The sequence below is a fragment of the Melozone crissalis genome, unplaced genomic scaffold (assembly GCF_028551555.1).
Source record: "Melozone crissalis strain CALT ecotype California unplaced genomic scaffold, PUWL_Pcris_2 ptg000009l_1, whole genome shotgun sequence".
NCBI classification, from domain to species: Eukaryota; Metazoa; Chordata; class Aves; order Passeriformes; family Passerellidae; genus Melozone; species Melozone crissalis.
Window position 1 is genome coordinate 4,922,075 of NW_026535787.1, and position 25,911 is coordinate 4,947,985.

Genomic DNA, 25,911 nt, shown 5'->3' on the forward strand with positions numbered 1-25,911 from the left:
CCACAGCCGCCCCGGCCTCCGAGCGCGGCTCGCCCGGCCCGCCCCGCCGGCAGCAGGGCAGGGGCGGGGGCGCGGAGCGGCGGCTCCTCCCCGGGGCGGAGGGACGCGCTCGCCGCTCCCGCCTGCCGCCGCCGCCGCCGGGACTCGGTGCCGGGCGGCTGCTGGCGGCGTCTCCCGTCCCGTCCGGTCCGGTCCCGGGGATGTCCGGCGGGGGCAGCCGGCGGCGGGCCGGCCCCCCCTGGCACAGCACTTTCACTCGCTTCTTCTCCAGGAGCCCACCCGGCGAGGGGGCGCCGAACAGGTACGCGGGGCTCGGGGGCGGCGCGGTGCCACCTGCGCGGCCGGGGGACAGCGGAGGCCACGGGGGGCGCGGGGCTGAGCGGGGCCCGGGCCGTGTTGCGACACTGCTGGGCCGCGGGGCAGCGGGAGGAAGCGAGCGTTCCCCGCGGAGAGCCCGCGCGTCCCGCGTCCCGGGGGCGGCTCCTGGGACGGCGGCGGCTCCGGGGAAGCTGCGGAGCGGGCTGGGAGCGCGGCTGCCACGGCCGGCAAGGGCGGGATGTCCTGGGGCAGCGCTGCCGTGCGGGCACGGCTGCTGCTGGATGCCGGGCAGGGGGACTCCGGGGCTCCCCGGAAGGTGCATCGAGCACCCCCGGCCCCGCCAGGCTCGGCAGAGCCCCGGTGGAACCTGCTGGGAATCGCGCACAGCCGTGGTCAGCGTCCTGTGGCCCGGGTCGCAGCCCCTTCCTCGGGGACTGAAAGCAGGGCAGGGCGCTGAGGGCTTTGAGGGCTTTGTTTGTTTGTTTTCCCTTTTCAGTTTTCACGCTGGAAGTTTTCTTTGGGACTGGTGTAAATCAGGCGTTAATGCAACATAAATATTACTGATGTGTTTAAGTCTCAATGCAAAATTTGTGGTTTATGGAAACTTCGTTATTAATAATTTTTTTAGCGCAGGGAGACTTTACAAGATGAAAAGGTTTGGAAACTTTTTGTGTATGTGTTCCTCTTCCTTTTTTTTCTTCTTTTTCATTCTGGTGGCTGATTTCTGTCTGTAACTGGGAAAGAAGCGCAGATAAGTTTCCTTCAGTTTCTCAGGCAGCCTCATTGTCGGCCCAAGTTAACGAGCATATTTCTGTGGTGAAAAGGTGTTAACTGCCTAGGCCTTACTTCCTCAGGTGTAGTATTTATTCTTTGCTTTTAACATGTTGGTTTTAATCTGAGTCATTCTTGGTATAGGACATAGGTTTGTGTTTAAACTGACAGAGTAAATGCCGTTTAATCAGATAGATAGTGGCTATCGCAGTAGTTCTTTCAGTGAAAAGCTGTAGGATTGAGTGGCATATTCTCAGCAGTCATGGAAAATAGAAGAGCCTATTGCTCTTTTACACTGACCATTTTCAATAGTCTTGTAAATGCACCGTGAGGATTTTTAACTTTGCGGGGTTTGTTTCACTGTAAGCATTTGACATGCCAGTACACCACCAAGAATCCACTGGTCTTTTATGAGCAGAAAACGTTGTTTTTTTATTTCATGGAAAAAAGAAATTGGGAGCAAGGCTACTGAATCAAGGCCATCTTTACAATTGTTGGAATAGCCCGGCTGTTTTGTCTGGTGGGGGTGGTTAAGATATGGGACAAAGCGAAGGTTTGGATCTGGAGAGGCAATGGCACAGGTTTCATGGGATGACGCCTTGCCAGCTCCCTCCAGCTGTGGTGTGGGATGAACAGAAAAGCCTGGCGGTCACCTCGGTGAGGAGGAGAGCGATGCCATTGAGCGGTTTGTGCACTGCGTGGCCGATCCGCAGGTAGCACTCATGGCAGACCTACTCCGCTTAACTCGGGTCTGCACTCTAATCTCTATCCCAATCGCAGTTTCATTTCCTGCAGCCAGGAGCCTTTTCTTTATTCGGAAGCTGGGATATTCCGCGCAGATATGCAAAGGCTCTGGCCCCTCGGCCTGGTTGTTGAGCTCCTCACGAGGGCCGCGGCCGTGACTCCTTCCCGCAGCCCTCGCCATCCCAAGGCCCATTTGGTATGTTAAGGAGCTTTTCCTTGTTGTGCCGGGCTGCAGCGTGGCACGTTCGTCAGGAATGCTGACGTTCCCGTATTTGGTTTCCAGTGGCAGCCTTGTTCGCAGATTAGCGTAATTGCATACATTAGCCAGCGCCGGGCTGGGCTGAGTGCCGCAGGTTCCTCCGCGTTCATTCAGCGGGCTCGGCCGGGCAGCAGGATGGAACAAAGCCCCAGTGCGGGGAGGGGGCACCAGGGCTGCCCCGGGTGCTTGGTGTGAAGGTGTGGAGTGTGTGGGCGAGCTGGGGAATGCAGCTCTTGTAAAGGGCTAGGAGAAATGTATGCACCGGCATGGAATCCCCTTCAGGTTATCGGTAGGATATATGTTGGAACCAGACCGAGTTTTATATACGTATATAAAACTTTTCTGTGGAGGTGTTTTGCTTACTGATGGGTTTCAAAAAAGTAGAAGACCTAAGTAGAGGGGGAGCAGTATGTCATCACATACACCCTGTGTGCCCGCACTGACCTCTGGAGACATGCATCACACTTGGTGCCTCTGCAGAATGTGATGGTTTCCTAAGTTATCAAAGCATGCAGGAATGAGCCTCTGTCCATCCAAAGGTCATTGTCTATCTGTTCCTACAAATTAGACAGTGGTGGGTGGCTGGAAGCTGCCAGATCTCCTTCCCCCGTGGGCAGAGCTCCCCTCTTGCTCCAGACCCTGCTCAGAGTTACCTGTAAAAACCACAAGAACACCAAAACCCAAACCTACTGTGACCCTGGTTTAAAATAGGAGGAAGGGGATGGGGGGAGTTACATAGTTTGTTAATCAGTGTCTCTTAGCCTCTTCTGAGAACCTCATTTGACAAAAAGCTTATGTTAATAACTTGCCCTTACAACAGTTTGTGGCTCTGATGAACATGAGACTTGCTGGAGGCTTGCTTGCTTGCTTGTGGAAAAATTAAGCTGCACAGGTTAGTTTTAAGTTTTGTGGCAGCAAAAAGCACAGCACATGCCTTAGGAGTTCACTTGGCTTTTACATAAAATGTAGCCAAATGGAAAGCATCTCCCACCCAGCGCTTGCCTGCTGCTTAAGTGTGTTCTTCAGAGTTGGGGCTGCTTTGAATGGCTTCAGTGCTCTTCACCCCAGGTCTATATCATTGGCTTCCATCAAAGGCAGTCATTATCCTGTACTGGACTATTTGCTATTTTCAATAATACACATTTGGTTATTGGTTACCACAGTGTTTGTCCTGGAGCAATCTAAATCCCCAGGGTGACAAAACCCAATTGCATTTTCACTGTTGTAATAGGAGTTTTATAATTTTTAACTTTTTTTTTACTAATGCATGTATTTTTAGTCCTTCTGGAAGAGGACACAGCTTTTACACTGTAAGCCTACACTGTGGATTCTTTCAGAAATATGTGGCTTCTGTGGCCGAGCAATTGTTATTTTGCAAATAAATGTGACCTCTCAGGGGCGTGTGACACTTTTTACTGAGGTATCATCAAAATGTCCTTTGATCTGTGGGAGCATTTTATTAGATATTCTGAGTAGTGTTTAGCAGGTTCATTTCAGATTTCTCTTTTTCTCTCCAAGCACTGTTGGCTGGTCACAGAGCTACCAGTGCAAGTTTGGTTTGTCAGGATATTTTGTCTGCAGTGCTGGAGTGTACCAAACAGGGAGGAGCAACCTTTTATCTGGTTTAGAAGGATTTTGGGGGGCTGATTTGTTTGCTGGGATTTTTTTGGGGGCTGATGTTGTTGTTCCATTCATCCATTAGTATCTTACTGAGAGCTTTCAGAGATGAAGAACTTTGTTTATTCTGCCTGAGGAGAGATTAGAGAGTCTTTTTTTTTTCCTTTGGGACTGCCAGTCATTGTTCCTGTTTACAAAGAACATGTATTTTTGTAGTTGTAAAAACTGCATTTGAGGGACTGCTGGAAATTGATGGGAAAGGGAGTAATAAATGTCAAACGTAGTTCTTCTGAAATTGCTGCCTCCTGGCTGGGTTTGATTCAGATGCCATTGGCATCTTTGAAGAAATCCATTATCTGCTGGAAATATCAGTCTCTGCTTTCTAGTAAAGAACCTTTTACTTTCAAAAGCCAGAGCAGGATTCTTTGTGTTGTTGTTAAAATTTAGTTTATTTATGAGTCTGCATGAGGGATGGTGGTTTGTGGAACCAGCAAGGGCATTACTCCAACCATATAGAAGAATTCAAATTAGACTTGCCTAAGTAAGGTGCATTATGAAAATTTTCTGTACATTTGTTAATTTGGGGTTTCTTTCTTCTTTTTTGCTTCCTAGATTTTTCTATTATGGCTTCCATTGCAGGATAATTCCGAATAGTGTGCAAGGTCCTGGTTCAGCAGGGTACCAAAGGGGTTGCCTGTAATTAAGCAGGTAAATAGCTCTGTGCACTGCAGTGGGACTGCCTGCTTGATCAGAACTCGTGCTTGGGTGTCTGTGGGACTGAGACCAGGAGGAGCAGGGCCAGCAGCTGGCCATGTGTGAGAGACATTTCCTGAAGGAAATGTTACTAGAGCCTTAATTATAATAGAAGAGCTCCTTGGAAGAAACAAAGCAACGTTTTTTCCACTATTTTAAATGTTAACAGCATTCTCTCCCTTTCCAGTTATTGGCATAAGGGCCAGAGTTAATGCAGAAATATTTCCAAAACAGCTACAAGTCTGTGGTTTTAAGGAAGAGTTTTGCAAAGATCAAAACTCCTTGGACTTCTCCTCTAGTGAACAAAAGGCTCCCAGGTGGAAAAAAATTAAGATTCTGAAACATGTTGCTGTGGGGATTGTATTTCTAATTATTGTAAGTTCTTGAAAGGGTGGAAACCCAGCTACCGCTTTTAATTTCTGAGGGGCTTTTGGATTTTATACAGTTCAGTTAGTATATGCTATTATACTTGCTAACAGTAGCACAGCACTGGGTTGCTCAGGCTTTAACTCAGTTCTTCTGGTGTATTAATTTTCACTTCTAATATAATTTTTATCTGTTCTAACTGGCTTTGCAGTATCACTTTTGAAGACTTAAGGTCGGAAATGTTGCCTTCCTCACTCATTTCACTTTCCCATGTCAGTTTCCAGACACAAGACATAGTCTCCAGTAGTGTTGTTATTGTGATTTCATGACTTGCCTTATTTTGAAACAGAATGTTGTTTTTCTGAATGTTCCACTGCTTTTTAAGTTGATAAAATATTTTTCCTTCTGCTTAAGTAGGTCTTGAGACCTAAGTGTGTAAACACCTTGGGGATCTGCACTTCACCTACAGTGTTGTGTTGGGAAAAAATGTAGGAAGAAGTGATTTCTTGTGAGCACATGAACAGAAAAGGCAGGAAGAATTGCAGTGATAACATACTTTTATTTTAATCATCAGTTACAGGCTGCAAATTTAGCCCTAGAACTTATTTCAGTAGGAATGGAAGATGTAAGCCTTCAAAATGAAAGAGGGAACTTTGGTGTCTGTAGGATGCTTCATGGTGTATGTTTTGTGGGCAAAGATGGGAGTTCTGGAGAGTGCATTCTTGAGTTCTGGAGAGTATTTTCTTGAAATAGCACCCCTGTACCTCGACCAAAAGTTTTCTCCTCCAGCCTGACTAGAAGAGCTCGCTGCACTTTACTGGTGACACCAGTCTCTCTCTTGCTTGTTTTTTCTGGATTGATTGTCCTTAATGAATCTTTTTGAAATTCTGGTATGCTCTGTTTGTCAGAACACCAGTTGCTGCTACCCTGGATTACTTTATTTTGTAATATCTCCTATTTTTATGCCATTTTGTAAGTACCACTGTCAATCCCCCACACAGCAAGCACGCCCTTTGCGAACGGTTCTGTTCCCCATTAATTGAATAAATTTAACCTTAATAAATGGTTTGTAAATCTGATGTTGTACCAAGTGTTTGTGTTGGTGACCGGTAACATATCCATGTCATAAAAATCCTGGGATCTGCTTAACCAATCAGGCTGGCAAAGAGGGAGCAGATCCCAGAGCAGTGTTGGTTTCTATGCCTGACAGATGCCAGAAGGAAAACCTTGATGTAATCTGGTGTAATCACACAGCCCAACAGTGGAGTAAGCTCTGCTCAGAAACATTTATATTTCTTTCTCCTGCCTTTGTAGGGCTGTTCAGTTCCCTCACATGTAAAACAGATTAGGTTATTTAGCAAGGGTCATCATATTTATTTCTCTTAGTTCCAGCCTTTAAACTTAAAGGTACATGTTCAGTGTAATGACATGGTTTGGTTCTTGAATTATTTTCACGTAAACTTTCACTGTAAAACGTGCCCTATCTGTGATTTTTCTCATGTATTTGTTTTCCATGATAGTTCTGGTTGCTTGTTTTAGTCTTCATTTAGTACTAGCATACTTTGTGCAGCTGATATAAACCATGCAATGCAGCACTGCTGTTGCAGAATGTGAAGCTGACCCAGCTTTGCTGCACAAGCAAAGAACAGCATGTAAATCAGCAGCAGAAACAGGTTTGAGAGGAAAAATTGTTTCAGTTGAAACAATCTAAATTGCTTATTGCTGTCTGTAATCAAACCAGTTTCGAAATGAGGGTAATTTAATTGAATATAATACATTTTGTGTTTTTCAACACATTAATCAGCAGTTGTAACACTTCTTCTGCCTAAGTTGCTGCTTTCTCCTCCTGGCTCCTTTTTCTCCTTCCTTATCTTTCTCTGCTTTCTTTTCCTTTTCCTCTGTTTCCCTTCTGTATTTTTTAATGAAATAGCAGCTTTACTTTCCTTTGACTCTCTAATTTCAAACTCAATAAATTGTTTTTATAATTACCATTTGTCTTTAATGTCTTCAGTTCATCTCCCCTATGTGTGTGGCCTAAGCTTAAGCACAGAAGCAGCAGCCAGAAACTTCACATTCAAATTTCTGTGCAAAATTCTCCCTCTCTTTAATACAAGCCCCAACAGCCTTGCCAGAGACTAGAGGCAGATTTTGTCACTGCTGCTGCTATTTGATTTCCCAAGAAGTATGTTAGCCTGGGAATCTTGCTGAGAAGTTCACTGGAAATTTCTCATTTCAAAGCTTTTCAGAAAAGGGCAACGTTGTGGTTTTGGGGGGAGGGAAACAGAGGAAAGACCTTTAAACCCATTTAATTCATTGGGATATTTTTCTTCTAAAATGCTAGCATTTTCATTTCCTGTTAAATACTAATATATGTTAGCTGACACTTGATGCACAAGCCAATTTTTTTGCATCCAGTTGATTTTCTCATATCTTGTTGCCACTGAGCTTTACAGGAATATTTTCCTTTCAGGTAATTTAACAAATTGTTACTGTACCCTTGCTCATATTTCTCAAGATACTTGCTAGGAGTTTGACTCTTAGAAAAAGGACTTTTTAGATTAGGTTCTGATAGTTCTCTTGGCTGCACAGCACACAAATGGCTTCACAAGTGTGATGATAGTGCCTAGAGGAAGGTGTTTCCCTTTAAAGTCTATTTTATTTAGTTGGATTAAAGGAGGAGGATAGAAAAATTGATTTACAAAGTCTGCCAGGAGACCTGAGAAGCTAATAACCATGGGATTGATTGTAACATCGCTGAAAGATGGGAATTGTCAAGCTCAGTTTTGTTTATGAGATTACAGCTTCCTTGACAAGCTGCTGAAATATCATCCTTAGATGCTTAAGACTTTGCACTGATGCCCCACTTAAAATATTTGCAAGTTCAATAACAGCAGGCTAAAGCTCAACATACAGGGGATTATAAAAAAACCGGACAAAATTAATAATTTTGTACTTGATCTGTTTGAAGAAAATGAAAAGGATGTATCTTTGAATCAATTTAATATCTCCACATAATTTAAAAGAGGAAAAACTGTAGCATGTGAAGTTTGCAGATGACTGGAGTGAAGAGTATGGGAATCACCATGTAGATGACATTGGAAACAAACTAAGTTGCCATGGTTGGCAGCCAGTTAAACACGAGCTGCCAAAGTGGTGGCTCAGAGAAGAAAATGGGATTGTTGGGTGTATAAACAACAAACCACGTGTACTCTGTGGATGCTTTGGATACTGCAGCACCAAGTCCAGTCTTGGTGTCCATTATTTATCATGAGAAAGATGCTGGCACACTGAAAAGGGCTCTGAAGAGATCTCCAGAACAATTTGATGTCTGGAAAAACTCCCTCACAGACTAAAGTGAAGTAGCTCAGTGGCATTTAGTTTAGAAATGACAATGTTAAACTTTGAGGAATGACTCTGCCTCAAGGAATGTAACTGGAAGGGAAATCAGATTTAAGTGCTTTATGTTATAGTAGACCTGTGGCTTCAAGGGGTTATTTGAATCTGAGACCTTTATAATCTGTCCCACATAGATGCAGATTGATTGAGAGATGAGACTTGAGTGGTTAAGCCTCATAAGTAGTGAATTTAGTAGTAGTTTACATTGAAAGGTCTTATTTACAAATGTGGTAATTTTTCCAAAGTTTATTGTTTTTCAACCAAAGCTCCTAACTTCTTGTCATGTGTTAAAGGCTTGATGCAGGTCTCCCTTGGTGAAATTTCATAATCCAGATTATGCAGGAGGCCAGCTGCAGTAATCATAAGAGTCTGTATGGCAAGCAGGGTAACTGGTGTATATATGTTTAATTATTTATTTTTAATTTAAAAATCTGAATTTTTTTTGCAGTCATCTTTTTAATTACCACTCAGAAACTGGGACAAAGAATAAACCAATACTAAGCAACCTATGGCTCTTTGCAGTTTTATAATAAAAATTTCATTACTACTACTGGTTTGTGGATATGGTGTGAGAATTCCTGTAATGTGCTGGAACCTCACTGAGGTCTTGCACATCTATATTTGATGGTATTATTAGACTTGTGGATTTCCACTCATTTACATTCTTCATGGAGGCTCTTGCACAAATGGATTTTTAAGTATTAGGTGATGAAATTCTTGTTTCAGTGTTTCTCCATTGAAATATCTTTTTGGAAGGGCAGCACTGCACGTGTAACTGTTGGCACAAAGTAAAATTGGAAAGAAGTAACGAGATCAGAACCACATGAGGTGTATTTCCCCGAGAGAGATGTTAGGTTTGTTCAGACAGGAAGGAGAGGCAGAGCTCAGGAGCTGTAATTACACCCCAGAATGCTGAAATAAAGAAAGTAAACCTAAAAGACATCTGTGAGGTTGGGCGTTGCTTATTCTCTTGCCATTATGAGTCTCACATTAAATGGTTCCTGAGTCAATCTGAGAGGACCAGTTAAAAGCAAACAGTGCCAGCCTTATCTGGTAGCAGGGTGGGTTTGGCCACTCAGGGAGTCTCCAAGAGAGAGGAGATGGCGAAATGCTGGAGCACTCACCTGGCTGGTTCCATGTAGCTGCATGAAAAATAAGTGCTGGAGCTGCTGCATTGGGAGAGATTCGATTCAAAGCCCTGGGAGAAGTAAATCCACATGTCAGCATGCAGAGGTGCTGTGGTGGTGCTGAACTGAGGTTCAGCTTTAGTCAGCTGTCCCCGTTTCCTTAAGGGAGCGCCCATTAATTTCCCCCTTCCCAAACAGCAACAGGCAGTCTCTGCCTTCTGCTCATAAAAGGAACCTAAAATATCTCAGTAATTACTTTCAGTTTGAAGAACTCTGCGTGTGGTCAGTCTCATCCAAACTTGTGTGTTTGTGCTTTATTCCTTGTATGTTTCCTGTAGCTTATTTTTTTTTATCTGTCACAACACATTCACAGTCTGCTGCGTGCATAACATGGGTGGGGTGGATTAATAAAGGAAGAAGGGGATGGGCTTTTAATTTGCAAGTTCTGAGGGATTGTTATGAAGGACAAGGGTGCAGGAAGCAGACTTCTCAACACCACACAGAGATGCTGTGAGGGCCTTTTGAAGATGTGATTGTTTGTAATTGTCTTGTTCTGTTTTTAGAGGCTGTTGCAAAAGACCTTGAAAGCTTGTACTTAAATATGCTCCATTAAATTGCCTTTTTTTTTTTTTTTGTTGCTGGCTGTAATCCCTCATGTAATCTGTCTTTGTGTGAGCAGCAATGCAGAATTTGAACATGTCTTACTCATAACAGTCTCTAACCTCTCTTTTCAAAGCGTAATGATTAAAAACTTGGACCACAAACCTGCTTCTGGTTCAGACACCACCTGTCCAAGTAATACAGAAAGGTCAAAACGGAGGCAGTAGCAGAGGAACAAAAAGCAATAGAAAATGGCACAAAGAAAGGTTTGTTGAGAGAGATACAAAAGATACCATTCTATAACTTAAATTTAATCTTGATTATTTAGAGAACAAGAGTGATGCTAATCAGGTTAGGCATGCTGGCAAGACAGTAGAAAGAGCAGCAAGACAGCTGAGGAGAAGAAATCCCTCTAACCTTCGTCTAAACCTTCGCTAAAGATTAATCCATCTCTGTTGGATGCACTAATATGTGAGAGAAAAAGCAATGTCTAGCAGAAATAGCAACAGAAGGGCAGTAGATTACATGTCTGAGAGGCTTGGGTTTGTAGAATTAATTGTGACAGTGTCTTTTTATTTAGTATTTCCACGCCTTTTTTTTCTCCTCCCTTTAAATCTATAAAATTAGGGTAGTATCTGTCTAAATATGTTAACAAGTGGTTGTGACAATTTGTAAGTGATTGCCTGGATAGGTAAGAAGCCCATGGAAGCAAGTTGGTAGAGATGTTTTCTTTCTTCCTAAGACCACACTTTGCTCTTTGACTTCTTAAAAGCGAAGAGGAGTCGATTGCTGGGTTAACAGAGGCCTGTTTCTGGGTGTATAATGAAACAACAGTAGTTTGTGAAGCACAGAGTTGAAGATTAATTCGTCTTCCTGACTGGACCAGTGTGAAGTGCTCTCCTGAGAGGGGGGTGGTTGAGCACAAGCCTAGCTTTAGATGGAGAAAACATTGGTGGTACCTGCCGTGGCAAAGTGCTCCAGGAAAACATGCTCCAGCTTTTCCACTGCTCTGGAAAAGCTTAGAACTGTGTGGAGCCAAACAGCTGTAGCCCTAGGTCACAGTGATGCCATGGATGCAATGATGAGAAGGGGGAAAGCCCTAAAATTTGTAGGGAGCTGTTGTGGGGATTGCTGAGTTGCATTGTGTGAATGAAATGAGCAGTAGCCAGCACGTTCTCCAGTCCAGGCTCTGAGTGTGGCCCAGCCCCTGTGTCTGTGGTGTTCACACTGTAAAAGGCAACCTTGCCTCTTTGAGAGAAACAAAACCATTTCACCCTAAACAACCCACGAGGCCAGAGAAGCTTTTGTGCTGTAAAACTGAAACCATTTAGAACTGGGCCCTGGCTAAGGGGAGAGGAGGTTCACCCCAAGCAGCCTCTGTGGGGATGTGAGGGGCAGTGGTTTGTCCTTCCTGTTCCTGCTGAGTGACATCTGTTGCCCCTTCACTGTGCTGTTGGAAACCACTGCACTCTAAACTGGATCACAGGCTGAATTTCTCCTCTAGGAAACTTCTGCCCACCTCTTGATTTTATTGAACAATGTTGCCCTACTGAGAGCCCTTCTTGGCTGAGTTAAGGATGTAGAGATAACTGAGGCTGAGGAGGAAGGAGCAGAGATTTCTAAAGCTGGTTTGCTGACAAAGTCAGCATGTTTGAGGAACTACACCCTAAAGCAAAAGGTTAAGGAATGTAGAAACGCTAGAATATAAACCATGAAAGGGTGTGGGGAAATGCTTCCAGAGTTAGGGATATTTTATAGTGGAAAGGAAAGTTTTGATACTTTTTTTTTACTTGTTGATTTTATGCTGCTTATCTGCTGAATTGCATTCTTTCAGTTTTGGTATGTATGCTATGGAATTTCTATGGGTAGCTAGAAGAAAGTAATTCAGACATGTATTTGAAATATAAACAAGAAGTAGGAAAATGAAAAAAGTTTTGGGGAAAAAAACCACATGATATAAAGGGAAGAATATGAGCAAAACAAAGTGATGCAATAATTCAACGCTGGTCTAAAGTATGCTGGCAGGACTTAATGAAAGCAAGGATCTCATTTGTGGTCTGCAGACCAGCTCCATAAAGAGTGGTACATTGAACTTAGGAAGAATGTCTGGTAGACATCAACCTCCTTATTCCACTCTTAAGTCCAGGGAACCTTAGTTCATATCAAATGTATCAACATCAGGAAAAGCCACGTAGATCTGAGAAGGATGTTTTGGTTTTTAATTTGTTTTTTTTTAAACCAACAACAAAACAAAAACTAGGAGAGAGAAAATAAATTGTGTACAGAGAAACACTTTTATTAGTGTGCCAGAGCCCAGAGTGATTGTGACATCTCCTTCATGAAACACATTAGCAGCAGAAGAAATTAATAGGTCAGAATATTAATTCATCTGCTCTGTCTTCCAGGGAGGCAAAGAACAGCCAAGACTCTCAGTCTGATGCTGTCCCTGAAAAAGCATCTTTGTGTTTATGAATGCATTATGGGAGATTACCTAAGGTGATGTGAAAGTACATGCTTTTCAACTTGGAGATGATCTCTAAATGGGAGAAGTTTTTCTTTGATGCATCTGAAAAGATGTGAAAGATCTTGAAAAACTTAATAGCAGGAGAGTTCTACTGTCATTTTTGTTCAGGGAATGATGTTTCTGAGCAGCTGAGAAGGAAACTTACATTTAGTCAAAGTGGCTTTTGCATTTTCTGGGTATATCACTGTACATTGAATGTAGATGCCTAATCTGCAATAGGAAGAAAACCTTTCATTTTGGGAGTCTTACTGACATGTGCTTACCTGTGGTTTACATTCAGGAGCAGTAGGAGTACAGCAGTATCTTAATTCCTTCTCCAAATCCTGGCAGAATATCATCAAACTGCTAATAATTGGGTTTTTAATTTAAAGAGCTTTCAATTCATCTTCAGAGTTCAGAAATGAGCACTTGTGCATTTTTCCATAGCAAAGTTAAATGTTTAAGACTGATGAAGAAGGATATTCAAAGTGATTATTAATTAACTGAAGTACTCATATGATATGTTAGCATGAAGTTATTTTACTTCATGTAATGGCACACAGTGCAGGAACTGATGTCTATCATTAACATCACCTAATGTTTTCCTTGATAATGTATTAGTTTTTAAATTGGTTGTAGCATAAAGGTTTTTATTTAAATGTTCTCTGCTGGATTGTGTGTAAGGATTGTCCTGAGAACTGGGGCTGAGGGCAGGGAGTTGGTTCCCTTCGTTCCAAAGATGAACTCTCAATAAAATTTGAATGAATTTAGTGAATTTCCCATAAGGACACGTGTGATTTTGGCCTTCTGACTTTTGAAATGGAACAGCAGGCATTGCCTTGTTAATAAACACATACCTGTAGTTCCCTTTCTAAAATTCTTTCTGCATTTGCATGGCCCATTGGGCATGTTCAGTGGAGAATTGTTCAATGTGGTGGCTGTGATTTGGGATGATTCTGCCTCCCAGCAGTACATTCCTGTTGCTCACAGGCCTCAGAATGGGGTGTGCCTTGGAGCTGCCAGGTGGTCCTGTGGCAATGAATGCTGCTGTGGTAGAGGATTGTTCAATTACAGTTGAAAAATAATACACAGGCATGGAAATTTGTTATTTTTCAGTTGGAAGAGCTGAGATGCTGTTTGCTGTTTCTGAGTGCTTGAGCTCAAAAACCTCTGTATGAGGTGAAAAAGTCATTGTGGTTCTGTCTTCAGCTTTTTGGGTCTTGGTTTTTTCAGTTACAATATCTGCAGAGTATGTACTACAGTTTTGGAAAATGTGCTTTTCTGTCCTTTCTTGTGTTTAAATTAAATATTTGGCTCTTGAGAGGATTTGAATAATGCAAGTACTCAGCGTTACAAAATATTTTTGTTTTTCAGTTCTGAAAACAAAGGGAGCGCAGCCATAAATTCAAAGAGCAGCCAAAAGGAAAGCACAACTCTGCCTGCACTTTTGAAGGTAAGATTTTTATTGACTAATATTTATTTTAGGTAAAACCTGTCCCCTCTGCTTGTGACTATTTGTTCGAGTTTTGATGTTGGATGCACTCCTGGATGTTGGATGCAGTGTGGTATCTGATTGCCATAGTGTGGGTTAGGGTCCACTATGCCAGGGTTCTAATGGACATGCTGAAGACAGAAAAACTATTTGTGCCTCACATTCCTTAAACAAATTCCACGTGTTTACGTACAGGAAAGAACTGGGACTTCAGTGCAAGTTTGCCAGTGAAGAAGAAAACTAATGTTTTTATCAAACCATGTTTTCAGGCATTGCTCTAAAGTACCATTTCTGTATAATTTATGAATATCTAACCAGCAAATCTGTGCTTGCCTGAAGGCCTGCTGGTTGGCAGCCAGAGCACTGTAAGATCTTTGTGCTGAGATTTGTCTGTACGTCGGGTGCTCCTCACCAGTTACCCGTGTTAATCATGCTTGTCTTGTCCTGTAAGTGTTGTACTGCAAGAAAAGGACATGTTCCTCTGTGATCAGGGCTTTCTCCTGTGGCACTAGACGCACCTCTAAAGTTGTGCTTAGATTCAGCCAAATACCATAAATAACTATGTACAGGACAGGTGATAACTGCTGTCACATCTTGCCCTGCACTGAGCTGTTCTAGTGATCCAGTCACTAAGCAATTTTGCTTGAATTTTTGTTCCTTTTCTGACTTGTCTCACTGCAGTGCAGATAATATCATGGCTGCTTCCCCAAAAGGGGCTTGGCTAGTCTGCCAGATTTATTTGTAGGCTTCTTAGCACACTTAATCTGATATTTCTATCCCATGTTGCATTTATTGAGCACTCATGGTGTATGGAAAAGGAAGTGTTCACCTTCTGTAGGGCCCAGAGTCCCTGTGTATTTCCACCCTCAGTATCTAGGGACCATTTGTTTGGGCTTCACCAAAGTTGGATGCTTTGCAGTTGCCTCTGTAACGACCCCAGCAGGGTTATTTGCTCAATAAAATTCCGTTTTGATTGTGGTTTGTCTACAGCAAAGTGGGAAACAATGTTTGTTCAGAAGCCGGGGATCCAAGCCAACTCTGTCAGTTCAGAGCTCCTGGAAAATGCCACTGCATGGCTTCCTATTACCATAAATCATTGACGTTATGCCTTGGAATGCAGGCAGAAAGGTTTCTGATAAACCAGACAAGACTCTATCTACTGTAATAGAAGAAAATTTTTTCAGTTTTAAAAAAATCTCATTTTTCTGTGTCAGATCAGTGAAAAATTCCAAACCAGATTTTCCTTTGGAGGAGGGTCCACCCCAGGACAGGGCTGAGGAAGGGGAAGCATTCAGGATTCAGCACTAGGAGTTGCTTAAAAGGAAGTAAGAACAGGGCTAGGTCTCAAGGAAGAAGCAGGATGTGTAGGTGGAGCAAAGCAAGCATAGCAAGTTGAAGTTACCTAAGAGTATTTCTTTCTTGCCAAAAACTAAATCTGATTAATTTTTTTTTTTAATTTACAAAAGCCACAATTCCGAATCTTTCCAGCTGAATCTGTTTCAGTAGTCTTCTACTCAGAACTCATGTTTTTATAACACTGTACTAAAAGCTGGTGCCAAAATTAGTGCTGTAAAGGTTTTTTCCAACATATCTCATCTCCTCTTTTTCTTGCCATAACCTTTTATTTAATTATATTGTTTCAGACCTATGTTAAAAAGCCTAAAACCGTGACATTATCTTAGAAATAATGCCTGGTGTTTGTATAGACTTTAGGAAGAAGGTGTGGTTTTCATACTAGCAGATTGTGCTGGCTCTTCAGCTGCACTGAGAACTTCCTGTCTAACTTTACTCTTTTTTAAGCTGATCAAAAACCTTGTGATACACTTGAGCAGTTTCATATGCGTAGTAGTGAGGACTTTGAGCAGTCTAACTTTTTATCTTGTGTGCACAGAAATTACAACTAAATAGTAAAAACTTACTCAGAGGAAGTAGAGAAAGTATTGGTTTTCTGGATGCTCCCTCCGCTACATTTTCTGCAGAAAATATTTTTTCTGTTTTTTCCTCTCACTGCTGTCTCCAGTACACACTTGAAATTTGGTAACACCACATTGGCCAAAATAAACTGTCTTCTGCAAAGATCACCAGACTGCGCTTGAGCAGTTGGAGAGAACTGATGCTTTCTTAATTTGGCGTTGGGATAATCTTAAAAGTCTTTTCCAGCCTAAATGATCCTATGGAAGGTATGATCTGTGTTATTAAAAGATGCTTCGTGTTTTTTCATCCAATCATCAAGGTTACTGTAGGCTGACAAAAAAAAATGTTATGGAAACTGTTTTTTGTGAAGAATGTCTGAATCTATACTTGGATCAGTTCTGGGCAGGTTTCCAAGCATGCCCACGTCTCTGAGCCATGCTTCTACCTGAGCATTTCAGGTGGATGGTAACTAAAAGTGAACCCATGTTGTGTCTGTGTTAGCTGTCACCAAGTTAATGAGCCATCCTGTTTCTGATAGACTTCCATGCTGTGATTTTGTATATTCATTGGCCATCTCAGCAGGAGGCCAGGGGCGAAATAGCAGAGGAGCTGCAAGTCTCTGATTGAGCAGCAAAGGTCGAATGTCTAAATTACAACTGACTGGGTGAGTGAAGCTGGCAATTGTGCTGAGTTTTGGTGCTTCTTTGACTCTTCTGAGCACTTTAGACACCACTTCTGTACTTTACCCCTGTTATTTTTTCCCTACAATGAAATATTTAGCTCTTAAAGGGAGGAAAAAATATTTTAATACGCTCCTTTTGAAAATATTAAGCCTAATTTTTCTGTGCGCCAAGGAGGGCTTTATCAGTCATCACTTGATCACTTTCAAGAAAGTATTACTGAAATGTATTTGCTGTGTCTGTTAATTGATTGCAGAAAGTACACCACCCCCTCCCAATATTTATTTACAGATTTTGCTATGCTTCTGTTCCTTTGAATTAGGGCTGTAAAGGGTGTCCTTTCTGAGTAAACGCTCCGTTTGAGCAGCGTGATTGCTGAACAGATGGTTGTGTGCATGTAAACAGCTCTCGAACTTCATGTTTAGTGTGCTAAGTGTCTGCACTACAGAGTGTCCAGTGCACATTAGTATATCATTAACCTCACTTTTAGTGCTACAGGGACTTTGTTTTCAAAGGGAATATTGTAACAATGCTCCCTGAAAAAGGGTTTAATGGTCACTGGGTATCTTTCCTGTAGCAATGCATGGAGAAAATAGCCCATTCTTCCATAACCCATTAGGAAGGAATTCTTAAGCATCTCAACACAGAAACCACCATGTGGGCTGTGTCAGGCAAAAGTTCCAAAAAATAAGTGCAAATTTGGTACACCAAATGTATAATTTATGTTACAGTATTTCAGTAGCATCAAGCATTCCATCATTTGGCCCATAGGCTCCAGCCTGAATTAACCTGAGACAGTCTCAACCTTCACAGAAAACTCAGGGGCAGAAAGTACAGCAGAGATTATCAAGTCTGCTCCTGTGCCCCAAGGTGAGATCTCTGTATCTATGTCATACCTGATAAAAGTTTGTCTGACTTGTTCTCAAAGACCTCCAGGGATGGAGATCTCTTAAGATCTCTCCAACCTCATCAGACAACTGTTCTACCAATTTCACAGACCTTATAATTAAAAACCCTTTTTCTTAACATGCCATCTAAAGCTTCTGTGCTACAAATTAAACCTGTAGGTAATTGTCCTCTGACAAGTACTCCTGTACACTGTGAACATGGAAAACAGAGATTATTCTGTAGCTCTGCTGTCTCACATGGATTTCATTTCAAGGTAACATAAAGATGGCTGTATTTAAGCAGGAGACATGATATTAAATTTTGATGGCAGGGACTGCAATTATGTGATAAGATGGAGCCAGCTTCTTTTAGGAGTTGCAACGGGTACAAGTTGGAACATGGGAAATTCCAGTCACCTATAAGAATTTATTTCTTTGGTTTTTTTTCTTTGTTTTTTTTTTCCTTTACTGTAAAAATGGTCACATATTGGAACAGTTTGCCCAAGTGAGTTGCAGAATCTTTATGCTTGGAAATACTCAAAACAAAGCTGGATGAACCAGAGCTGCTTTGTGCAGGAGCACAGACTGCGTGACCTCCCCAGCCACATTCCTTTCAGCCTAATTTGTGCTGTAATTCTCTGTCACAAAATTTGTCATCCAGTGTGCCTGTTTACACGAGACTTTTTTAGAAGTCCCATGAACTTGCTGGATATAGGTTGCTGTTCCTACTGAATATCCCTTATTCTGACTATAGTTTTAAGTTTTACAAAAAAGTTAGAAATCAAAATTAAACCTAAAGTTTTAGTTAACTGCATACTGTTTTCCATATAGCATGGGGTGGGGATTTATATTGTCATGGTTCTATGTTACATTGATTTTATTTCAAAAATCTCATAATTTTAAATTTCATCACTAATTATCTAAGTAATGTCCACTCAGGCTGTCTGTGAATTCCTGCTAAATTCCTGACTTAATAAGTAGAAATCAGAGAGAGGGGTGCTTTTTCTTTTGGTAGTCAAGGGAGATGGGCTATTGCTGCCAACCATGAATTTTTTAAAAACCTGAGGGTTACTTTTAAAAAGTCTTGCTGTCACTGTCCACAGCAACAAATGAAAGATAAAACACAAATTGTTTTGGAGTTTGTACCATCAATATTTCTCTGGTGAAAGCTGAAAGCAGATATTTTTTTCCTCAGCCATGATGTAGACTTTTGTTGAAATGGAATTTTATAGGTGATACCTTTTAGTTTCCCAGGATACTTTGTTAAACTGACGGTTGATGTTAACAGCTGAATGTGTTGAGGGGGATGTTTCAAGATCATCCCATCTAAAGTTCTGGTAAATTCCCTTGCAATATTGAAGATTTTTAGAAAGAATGATCTTGAAATGTGCTTCCCTCTCTACTACTTTTGTTCTTCAAAGAAGGGATCATGAGCAGGAAACTGTGTTTCAGGATGGGTGGGGGGAAAAAAAGGCTTAAACCTTGGTCTGTTGAACTCAGAAAACCAGCAGACAGATGAAGCAGAAGTGTGGTGCCAGGTGCTATATCTGCCAATAGAATGTATGTGCAGGTGGAAGTCACACTGTCTTATCCCTTTCCCAGTGTACTGTCACCTTCTCCTTTGAAAAGGTAAATTTCACCTTTTTTTTTTTTTAACCTAACCTTCAAGAAAATGTCAAATAAAAGAGAGCAAAAATTGTTTAATGTTTGTGAAAACATATTGATTAAAAGGCAATGGAATTCTAGTACTGGAAGAGTTTGGGGGAAAGAACAGAAGTAAAACAGACAATTTAATTCTGTTCTTTCTGGCTCTACAGTAGCCCTTGTAGTAATGAGGTGATGGTTGCATACTCAGAAGTGAGTACCAGTTCTTAATCTTCAAGCAGAGCTTTAAAATAATTCAGTGAGAAAATTCAGAAGGGAAAATTTTCAAGCAGCTCTTCAAATGGTGTGAAGAGAAACTTTTAAATTAAAAAGTTAATTTGGTCATTCTAGAGACTTTCACTGAGTTTAAAATTCTCTGTGAAGGTGACCCAGCAGAAACTTTATTTCAAATTGTACCTCCTTTTTTCTGCCTTTTCATTTGAAATGTTCACCCCAACCACTTTATCTGTTGTTCTCCTCAGGGAATGTATCTCTGGATACTTCCTCGGATTTTAGGAGAATACTATAGAGTTTCAGAGAATGCTTGTTTCATCTTTTCTTTCCTCATCTGACAAATTAAATGTACATTAATGACTCCTTGCTGTTTCAAGAATTCAGATGGATAAACAAATTTTCAAAATCCCAGTGCTGAACTTTGAACAGATGCTGTTGTCTTTCCAAATGTTAAATAGTCATTGACTTTAAATAGGTTTATTTTTAAAAATGCAAAACTGATACAGTTTAACTAAAAGTCTCTTCCTGTTGTTAATTTTTACTCCTGATTATGGTGATGCCATGATTTCATTAGTTTTCTAGTTACTTTTGTCTTCCAGGGTTGCCATGACCTGATTTTTTGCATGTCAAACCAAGCAGAGAAATGAGGATGTGGAAGGAAAACTTCACAGTATTAAAAAGCCAAAATATTCAGGTTAATTGGGTATTTGTAGAGGTACTGAGTTCATAACTTAAACTTAAATTCCCCCAAAACCCCAAGTCACTCTTTGTTTCTTTTGAGGGGTTTTTGCTTTTTCTCATTAGTTAAAGGTGTGTTTTAGGAAAGACTAAATAGTTTTTTACGATGGTGGACTTCCCTTACATCTTCTACACCACCACTTGAATTACTGGCTTAAATAGGAAAAACCCACTTTACCCATGTGTTTTTTCAATCCATTTGGCTCATGACCATTAGCAACAGTGGACTTTTAGGGGTTCCTATTGTGCATTTCACTATCTGATAGTACTTTAGCCTGAATTTTTCTTAATGCCATTCTAATTTCCGTAGAAAAGCTTTGTTCTTAATCTGTGTCTCACTATGTCTAATAGTTTTTCTTTAGGGTTCCATATGTATTGCCTCCTGTTGGTTGCAAAAGCCTGAAAGATTTTCCTCACAGTACTTGAAAAAACAAAATATTATTTCACATGTGGATTTAAGGCACTTCAGTGTGTCCCACTTGCTGAGAAAGAGTGGGAGATGACACCAAAGATGCTTTAACTTCCCAGAGAAAGAAAATCTGTTGAAAAACCTGCACTGTGGGGATGAACTAGCCTGCCACCAGCCCCAGCTCTATCACTGTGGATTTTGCTTAACACAGAATTTATGTACTGTGTCAGTGTTCAAACTGAATGAGATGTTCATAATTGTTAAATGAAATGCAGCCATCTCAGTGGTGTTGGAAGGTCAAAGCCAAGGCTAGGAACAAGATTAATTTTCCTGTACTATATGTGGCAATGCCTACATGGGCTACTTTGTGCACCCAGCACTTGAGCCTGAAGCTGTTAATTAATTTCTAAATGCCAGCAAACAGAAACTCAGGAGTAGCGCTGTGGCCCGTTCTCAGATCAGGGTGTTGGGGTTAAATGACTTGTTGGAAGTCCCTGGGGTGAATTAGTGATGATCCTAACTTTCTGATGGCAGCCCATCTTCTCCCACAAGTGCAGGGGACATGAGGTGGTAGAAGGTGTCTGTGCAGGAGGCAGGATGTGCTCAGAGTGCCGCAGGACAGGCGGCCTGAGAGGTCCCTGCGCGGCTGTCTGGAGTTTCTGCTTGGTAATGAGCATTCATTCATGGGGAGGGGAATCCCAAATGTCTGGCAGTTGTGGCTGCAAGCTAACGCTTTGTTCACGGAGATCTGTGTTTTAATGCTGCTAATGCTTTCATTTCCCTTGTTAGGGCAATAAAAGAGATTTTATTTTTGGCAGACGGACGTAGCCCTTGCTGATTGAGAACCTCTGGCAATTCCAGCTTCAGCCACCCAGCTGCTGAGAAAAGATGCTTTACAAGGGTGGTCACAAGATGCTTTACAAGGGTGCCTACCTCCTGCTGGGCAGGAGGTAAGGAAAACTGAGGTAACCTGGCAGGTTACCCTCCCCAGGGTGCTGCTGTGCCATCTCAGGGGTTGTTCACCTGGGCCTGCCTGCCAAGGTGCAGCTGGCCAAGGGTGGGTGTCCGTGCTGCGGCCTGGAGTGGATTACAGCCTGAAAAGGATAAATCAGCTGGGATAACTATCCTGGTAGTCACAAGGGTTCCCTGCTGGGCAGGAGGTGAGGAAAACTGAGATAACCTGGCAGGTTACCCTCCCCAGGGTGCTGCTGTGCCACATGGGGAGTTGTTCACCTGGGCCTGCCTGCTGAGGTGCAGCTGGCCAAGGGTGGGTGTCCGTGCTAAGGCCTGGAGTGGATTACAGCCTGAAAAGGATAAATCAGCAGGGATAACTATCCTGCCAGCCTGGAGAGGATGATTCAGCTGGGATTACTATCCTGCCTGGGACATGGCATGGGGGCTTGTCCCCTGAGCCCCAGCTGGCAGGTTTCAGTGCAGCAAAGTGGGAGCACAGTGCCCAGACACAGCGTCACTTATTGCTGCAGTCTCCTCTGTCACCTGATCGAAGTCATAATCTTGTTTCACACTCTGCCACACCAGCCTGGTTGCGTGTGAGGGTACAGGCCCATAGGATAATTCAGGTTGAAGGGACCCCAGAGTGTCATCCAGTCCAGCCTCAGTTCAGCTACAAGGTCAGGCCAGGTCACGCAGGGCTTGCTCAGTGAAACTCGGAGGAACGAGTTGCCAAAGGACTAAAAGCTAATTAAAGTTTCATGAAGCATGTCACAAGCAGGAAAGCTCACAGAGAGTGGCAAAGGGGAGGCAAGGGGAAGATTGATGACAGTTCATAACAAGAGGAGCAGAAAGACAGCACCATAGCAGGAAAACTCTTTTCCTTGCTGAGATCAGCAAGGATCTCAAAGGGGATCTGGCAGGTAGGTTTCCATCCAGAAACCAGTTTTCTTGGTGAACCGGCGAAACTATTCGGACTGCTGTGACACTGTTAGAGGACTTTTTAAATTCATTTTTCTTTGAATGATGACATGAAGTGTAGGTAAAACAAGAGTCACTGATATTCCTACAATGTTGTGAATATCAAACTGCTCAAGCTTAATTGTGACAGGGAATCAAATGCTCTGTCAAGTTTGCTAGAGGCTCTGACTGTTGAAAACTGGTTGGATGTACCATAGAAAGGATTACTTTATATAAACTCTACACCCTTAGCTTTTTTTTTTCCTGAGTGCTCACTAGGGGCTTCTGTCAGAGACAGACTGGGAGAGAGGCATGGGGAATGCTCAGTGAAAGTTTCTGTGGTACTGGCTGGTGGAATTGCCACCGTGCTGCGTGTTCAGCAGGCACTGGTGCCTGAAGGCTCCTGCTGTGCTAGAGGCTTGCTGGCTCTCGTAAAGTAAAATCATGTGCTTTCGTCTCAGCCATCTGAATATGGCACCATCTTAAAATACCAACTTCAAAATCTGCAGCAGGAGCAGTGCTGTTTGTATAATGCTTCAGACTTTGAATTGAGATTTTGTGTGCAAATGATGAAATACCAATAGCTCGAGCTGTCTGTTATGGCAAAGTGGAGCAGGAGGGAGAATATATGGAGAGTAGGATTGATTATATTGAAGGGAAGAAAGAAGGATTTGCATGGTTTCTCTGTTAGGACTTAATATCCACATATATCTTCAAATAAGCACGGTGTAAATGTTCTCTGTGGCTTTTTTTCATGCAAGACGCTATTTATGGTTAAAGGTATGGAAGGACCCTTTCATATTAAAGCTTCCTGTTCTTTTGATTTACCAAAAGTTAAGTAAAGAAAGGAAGATTAAAGAGGAAGGAAATTCTAAATAGATTTCTGTTTCTGGAAGCAGAGACTACAAAACAGCTTTTCAAGCAGGGCATAAATTATGCTCACAAATAAGCAGCATAGTCTTTACAAGTGTTATGTCTCAGAGCTGCCTAGAGAGGATTTTCACATGTAGAGATTTAACTATATTTGATGTCTCAGCTCCTAATAGGAAAAAAAAACCCAAACCCTCCACTAGTTTCTGAATACAAATGGTTTTTAAAAATGGACAAAACCTCATCAAGCAAAACAACAAACAAAAACACTTCTAAGACTAAACTGTTGTCAAATTTTTGATGTAACTATTTCTTTTATAGTTAATGCATTTAGTTGTTAACTTCGTAGATATTTTAATATTCAGTATAAATGTTTATGGCTTAAAAGGGCTGTGCAGAGAAAAGAATAACATTTGTGTGCATTTCCTGCAGTGAGGTACTCTTTAGATTGGACAAATCTGTGAGAATGGTACAAACCACAAAACTGTAGAGAAAGGCCCTCCTTCACTTAAAATTAAATTAAAATCTGGCATTGAAGAATGCTGAGGTGTTAGCCAAAGTGAAGGAAGAAAATATGACAGTAGAACTTTGAAGCTGACATGGTGAGTCATTCACCCATCAAATTTTGGAAATAATTTTGTTTTCTTGTTTCTGTTTTGTATTTCCTTATGCAAAGTACTCAGTTCCTCTGAGATAAAGTAAATTATTCAAGAGGTTCATTCCAGGCTCATGTGTTACCTGTCTAATACTGAAGACAGCAGCAAGAGCTGTGGCATATCTCCAAGGTGCACTGTTGGCATCTTCATTTCCAGAGCTGGGTTTGAGTAGAGTTGACATCTAAATAGTAAATTTCTGATCCCACAGGGGTGAGTGCACCCCTCTGTGAGGCATCAGCTGTTGATCAGAGCAGTGTGGGGGGAGTGGTGAGGTTTGTCACGGGTGGGATGAAAAAAAGGCCAAAGTTTGACTTAGCCCACTTTTAAAAGTTGACTTAGAGAAGTTCAGTGTGGTTGTACAAGTGTCTTGCCTGTACATAGAAAATGGATGATATGTGGATTTCTCAGGGACAAATTAGTGCTGTTCAATTTCTATCCTCACAGTTCCAATAAATAATTCCATTTCCAACACATACATCTTTAATATTAAGCAATTGCATCTGCTCTGTATTTAAAGGGTAAAAAAGCATTGCTTGAAGTTTAAAGACCACTGCTTTGGTATCACTAAATATATCTTGAAAGTTCTTGAGAAATTGCTGTTCCCCAAGGATGAAGCTGAGTTCATTAAAACACTTTTTTCATCATTAACATGATCCCAGGTGGCCTATTAACAAATAAGCCTGCTGGTTTATTTAAGATTACTTAAAGTAGAAATAGGATTGGTCACCTAGTGGAAATAGTAGCTTTCTGTGTAGGTGTTGCCCAATTTGAAACAATTACTCTTATCCAAATGTATTGTTGACACAACTAAAATTTGCATAGGACTTTTTGTTCATGTTCTTTCCCACTCCTGTTGAGCAGGATAGATTTCATCTGAGAAAAGCTTGGGGTAACTTTAATCTGCGTTAATAAACTGGGTTGAATCAGGAATTGAAATTACAGGGTTGTACTGTAAAGATAAAATAGGCAGCAATAGCCTATGGCACCCACTACAAAGGGTGGGGATGGGGGAGGGAGGTGCTTCCCAGAAAGCTTTAGTCCAGGGGAAAAAATCACATTTGCAGATTGTGAAGCTGAAAATGTGGCTATGAGTGGTGTTTGTGAAGCCTTCCAGTGAAGTTGCATCACCCTTTTGGGCAGATGGTCTTGACAGAAGTAACATGAGCTTGGACAGCAGTCCTTGGATCTCTGAGAGGAGCTGACACAGGGGAAATCCAAGGGCATGAGCTGGTGAGGAGCAGACCTTGCTTTGCCTCTGGGTGCAGATGCTCAGCTGGGCTGAGTGAAGAAATGAACATGTGGTTTGAATGAGGTGAAGCCCTGCTTGGTGCTCATTCATTTCAGGTCACTGATAGGCAGTTCAGAAGGTCAGAGGTGCAGGGCTGCTGCTCTGCAGGACCTTGGCTTGTGAGACCAGGGGAAGAGTGCTGGAGACTGTGGGAGGCAACAGATCCATTTGGAAACAGCTGTGCAGCTGAAGGAGAGCTGGCCAGAGGGCTCAACATCAAGTTGCTAAGGGTAATAGGAAGGATTCACCTCTGGGGTGTGAGTTGAGTTTGTTTTATCCTAGTTCTGTTCTTGATTCTCCTCAGTTTTTCAGGAGTGCAGAAGGCTGTGGGGTGTTTGTGTTTGGCTCTGGTGTTCTTGCCTGCATTTGCAAGCTGAAAGCTGTTCTCACAAGCACATGGAGGTTTGTTTGTGAAGCTGTGCTTTCTGAGGGGATTAGTCTGAAGTGTGAAATAACTGTTCCTTGCTTCTTCCCCATGTTTTTGATGCCAGTTGAAGCAATTGTTACCATCTGTCTTGTATTTTTGTTCCACTGCAGCTGCTTTGGGAATATTCTAGCCTGTGCTAGTCCCTTTTACTTTTTGTGGAATAGGGTCCTCTTTGGTACAAAAAGAGAAGACAACAAGCAGTGGGCTTTAACCTTTTTAAATGACAGATCTCCTGAAAGGAATACAATGCATAGGTGCAAATTAAAATCAAGGAATTTGGGAATGTGTGAAAATGACAGAAACCATC

The 25,911-nt window shown here is 42.0% G+C and overlaps 1 protein-coding gene across 1 annotated transcript in view; it reads left to right on the plus strand.

Moving 5' to 3' along the window:
* Positions 1–220: 220 nt before the first annotated feature.
* The window catches only part of CRYBG3 (crystallin beta-gamma domain containing 3), an 80,115-nt gene continuing 54,424 nt past the window's right edge, over positions 221–25,911 (plus strand). The window contains exons 1-2 of the mRNA XM_054270475.1: positions 221–301; positions 13,829–13,907. The gene's annotated coding sequence lies outside the window, so the exon portion shown is untranslated. The remainder of the gene's footprint in view (positions 302–13,828; positions 13,908–25,911) is intronic.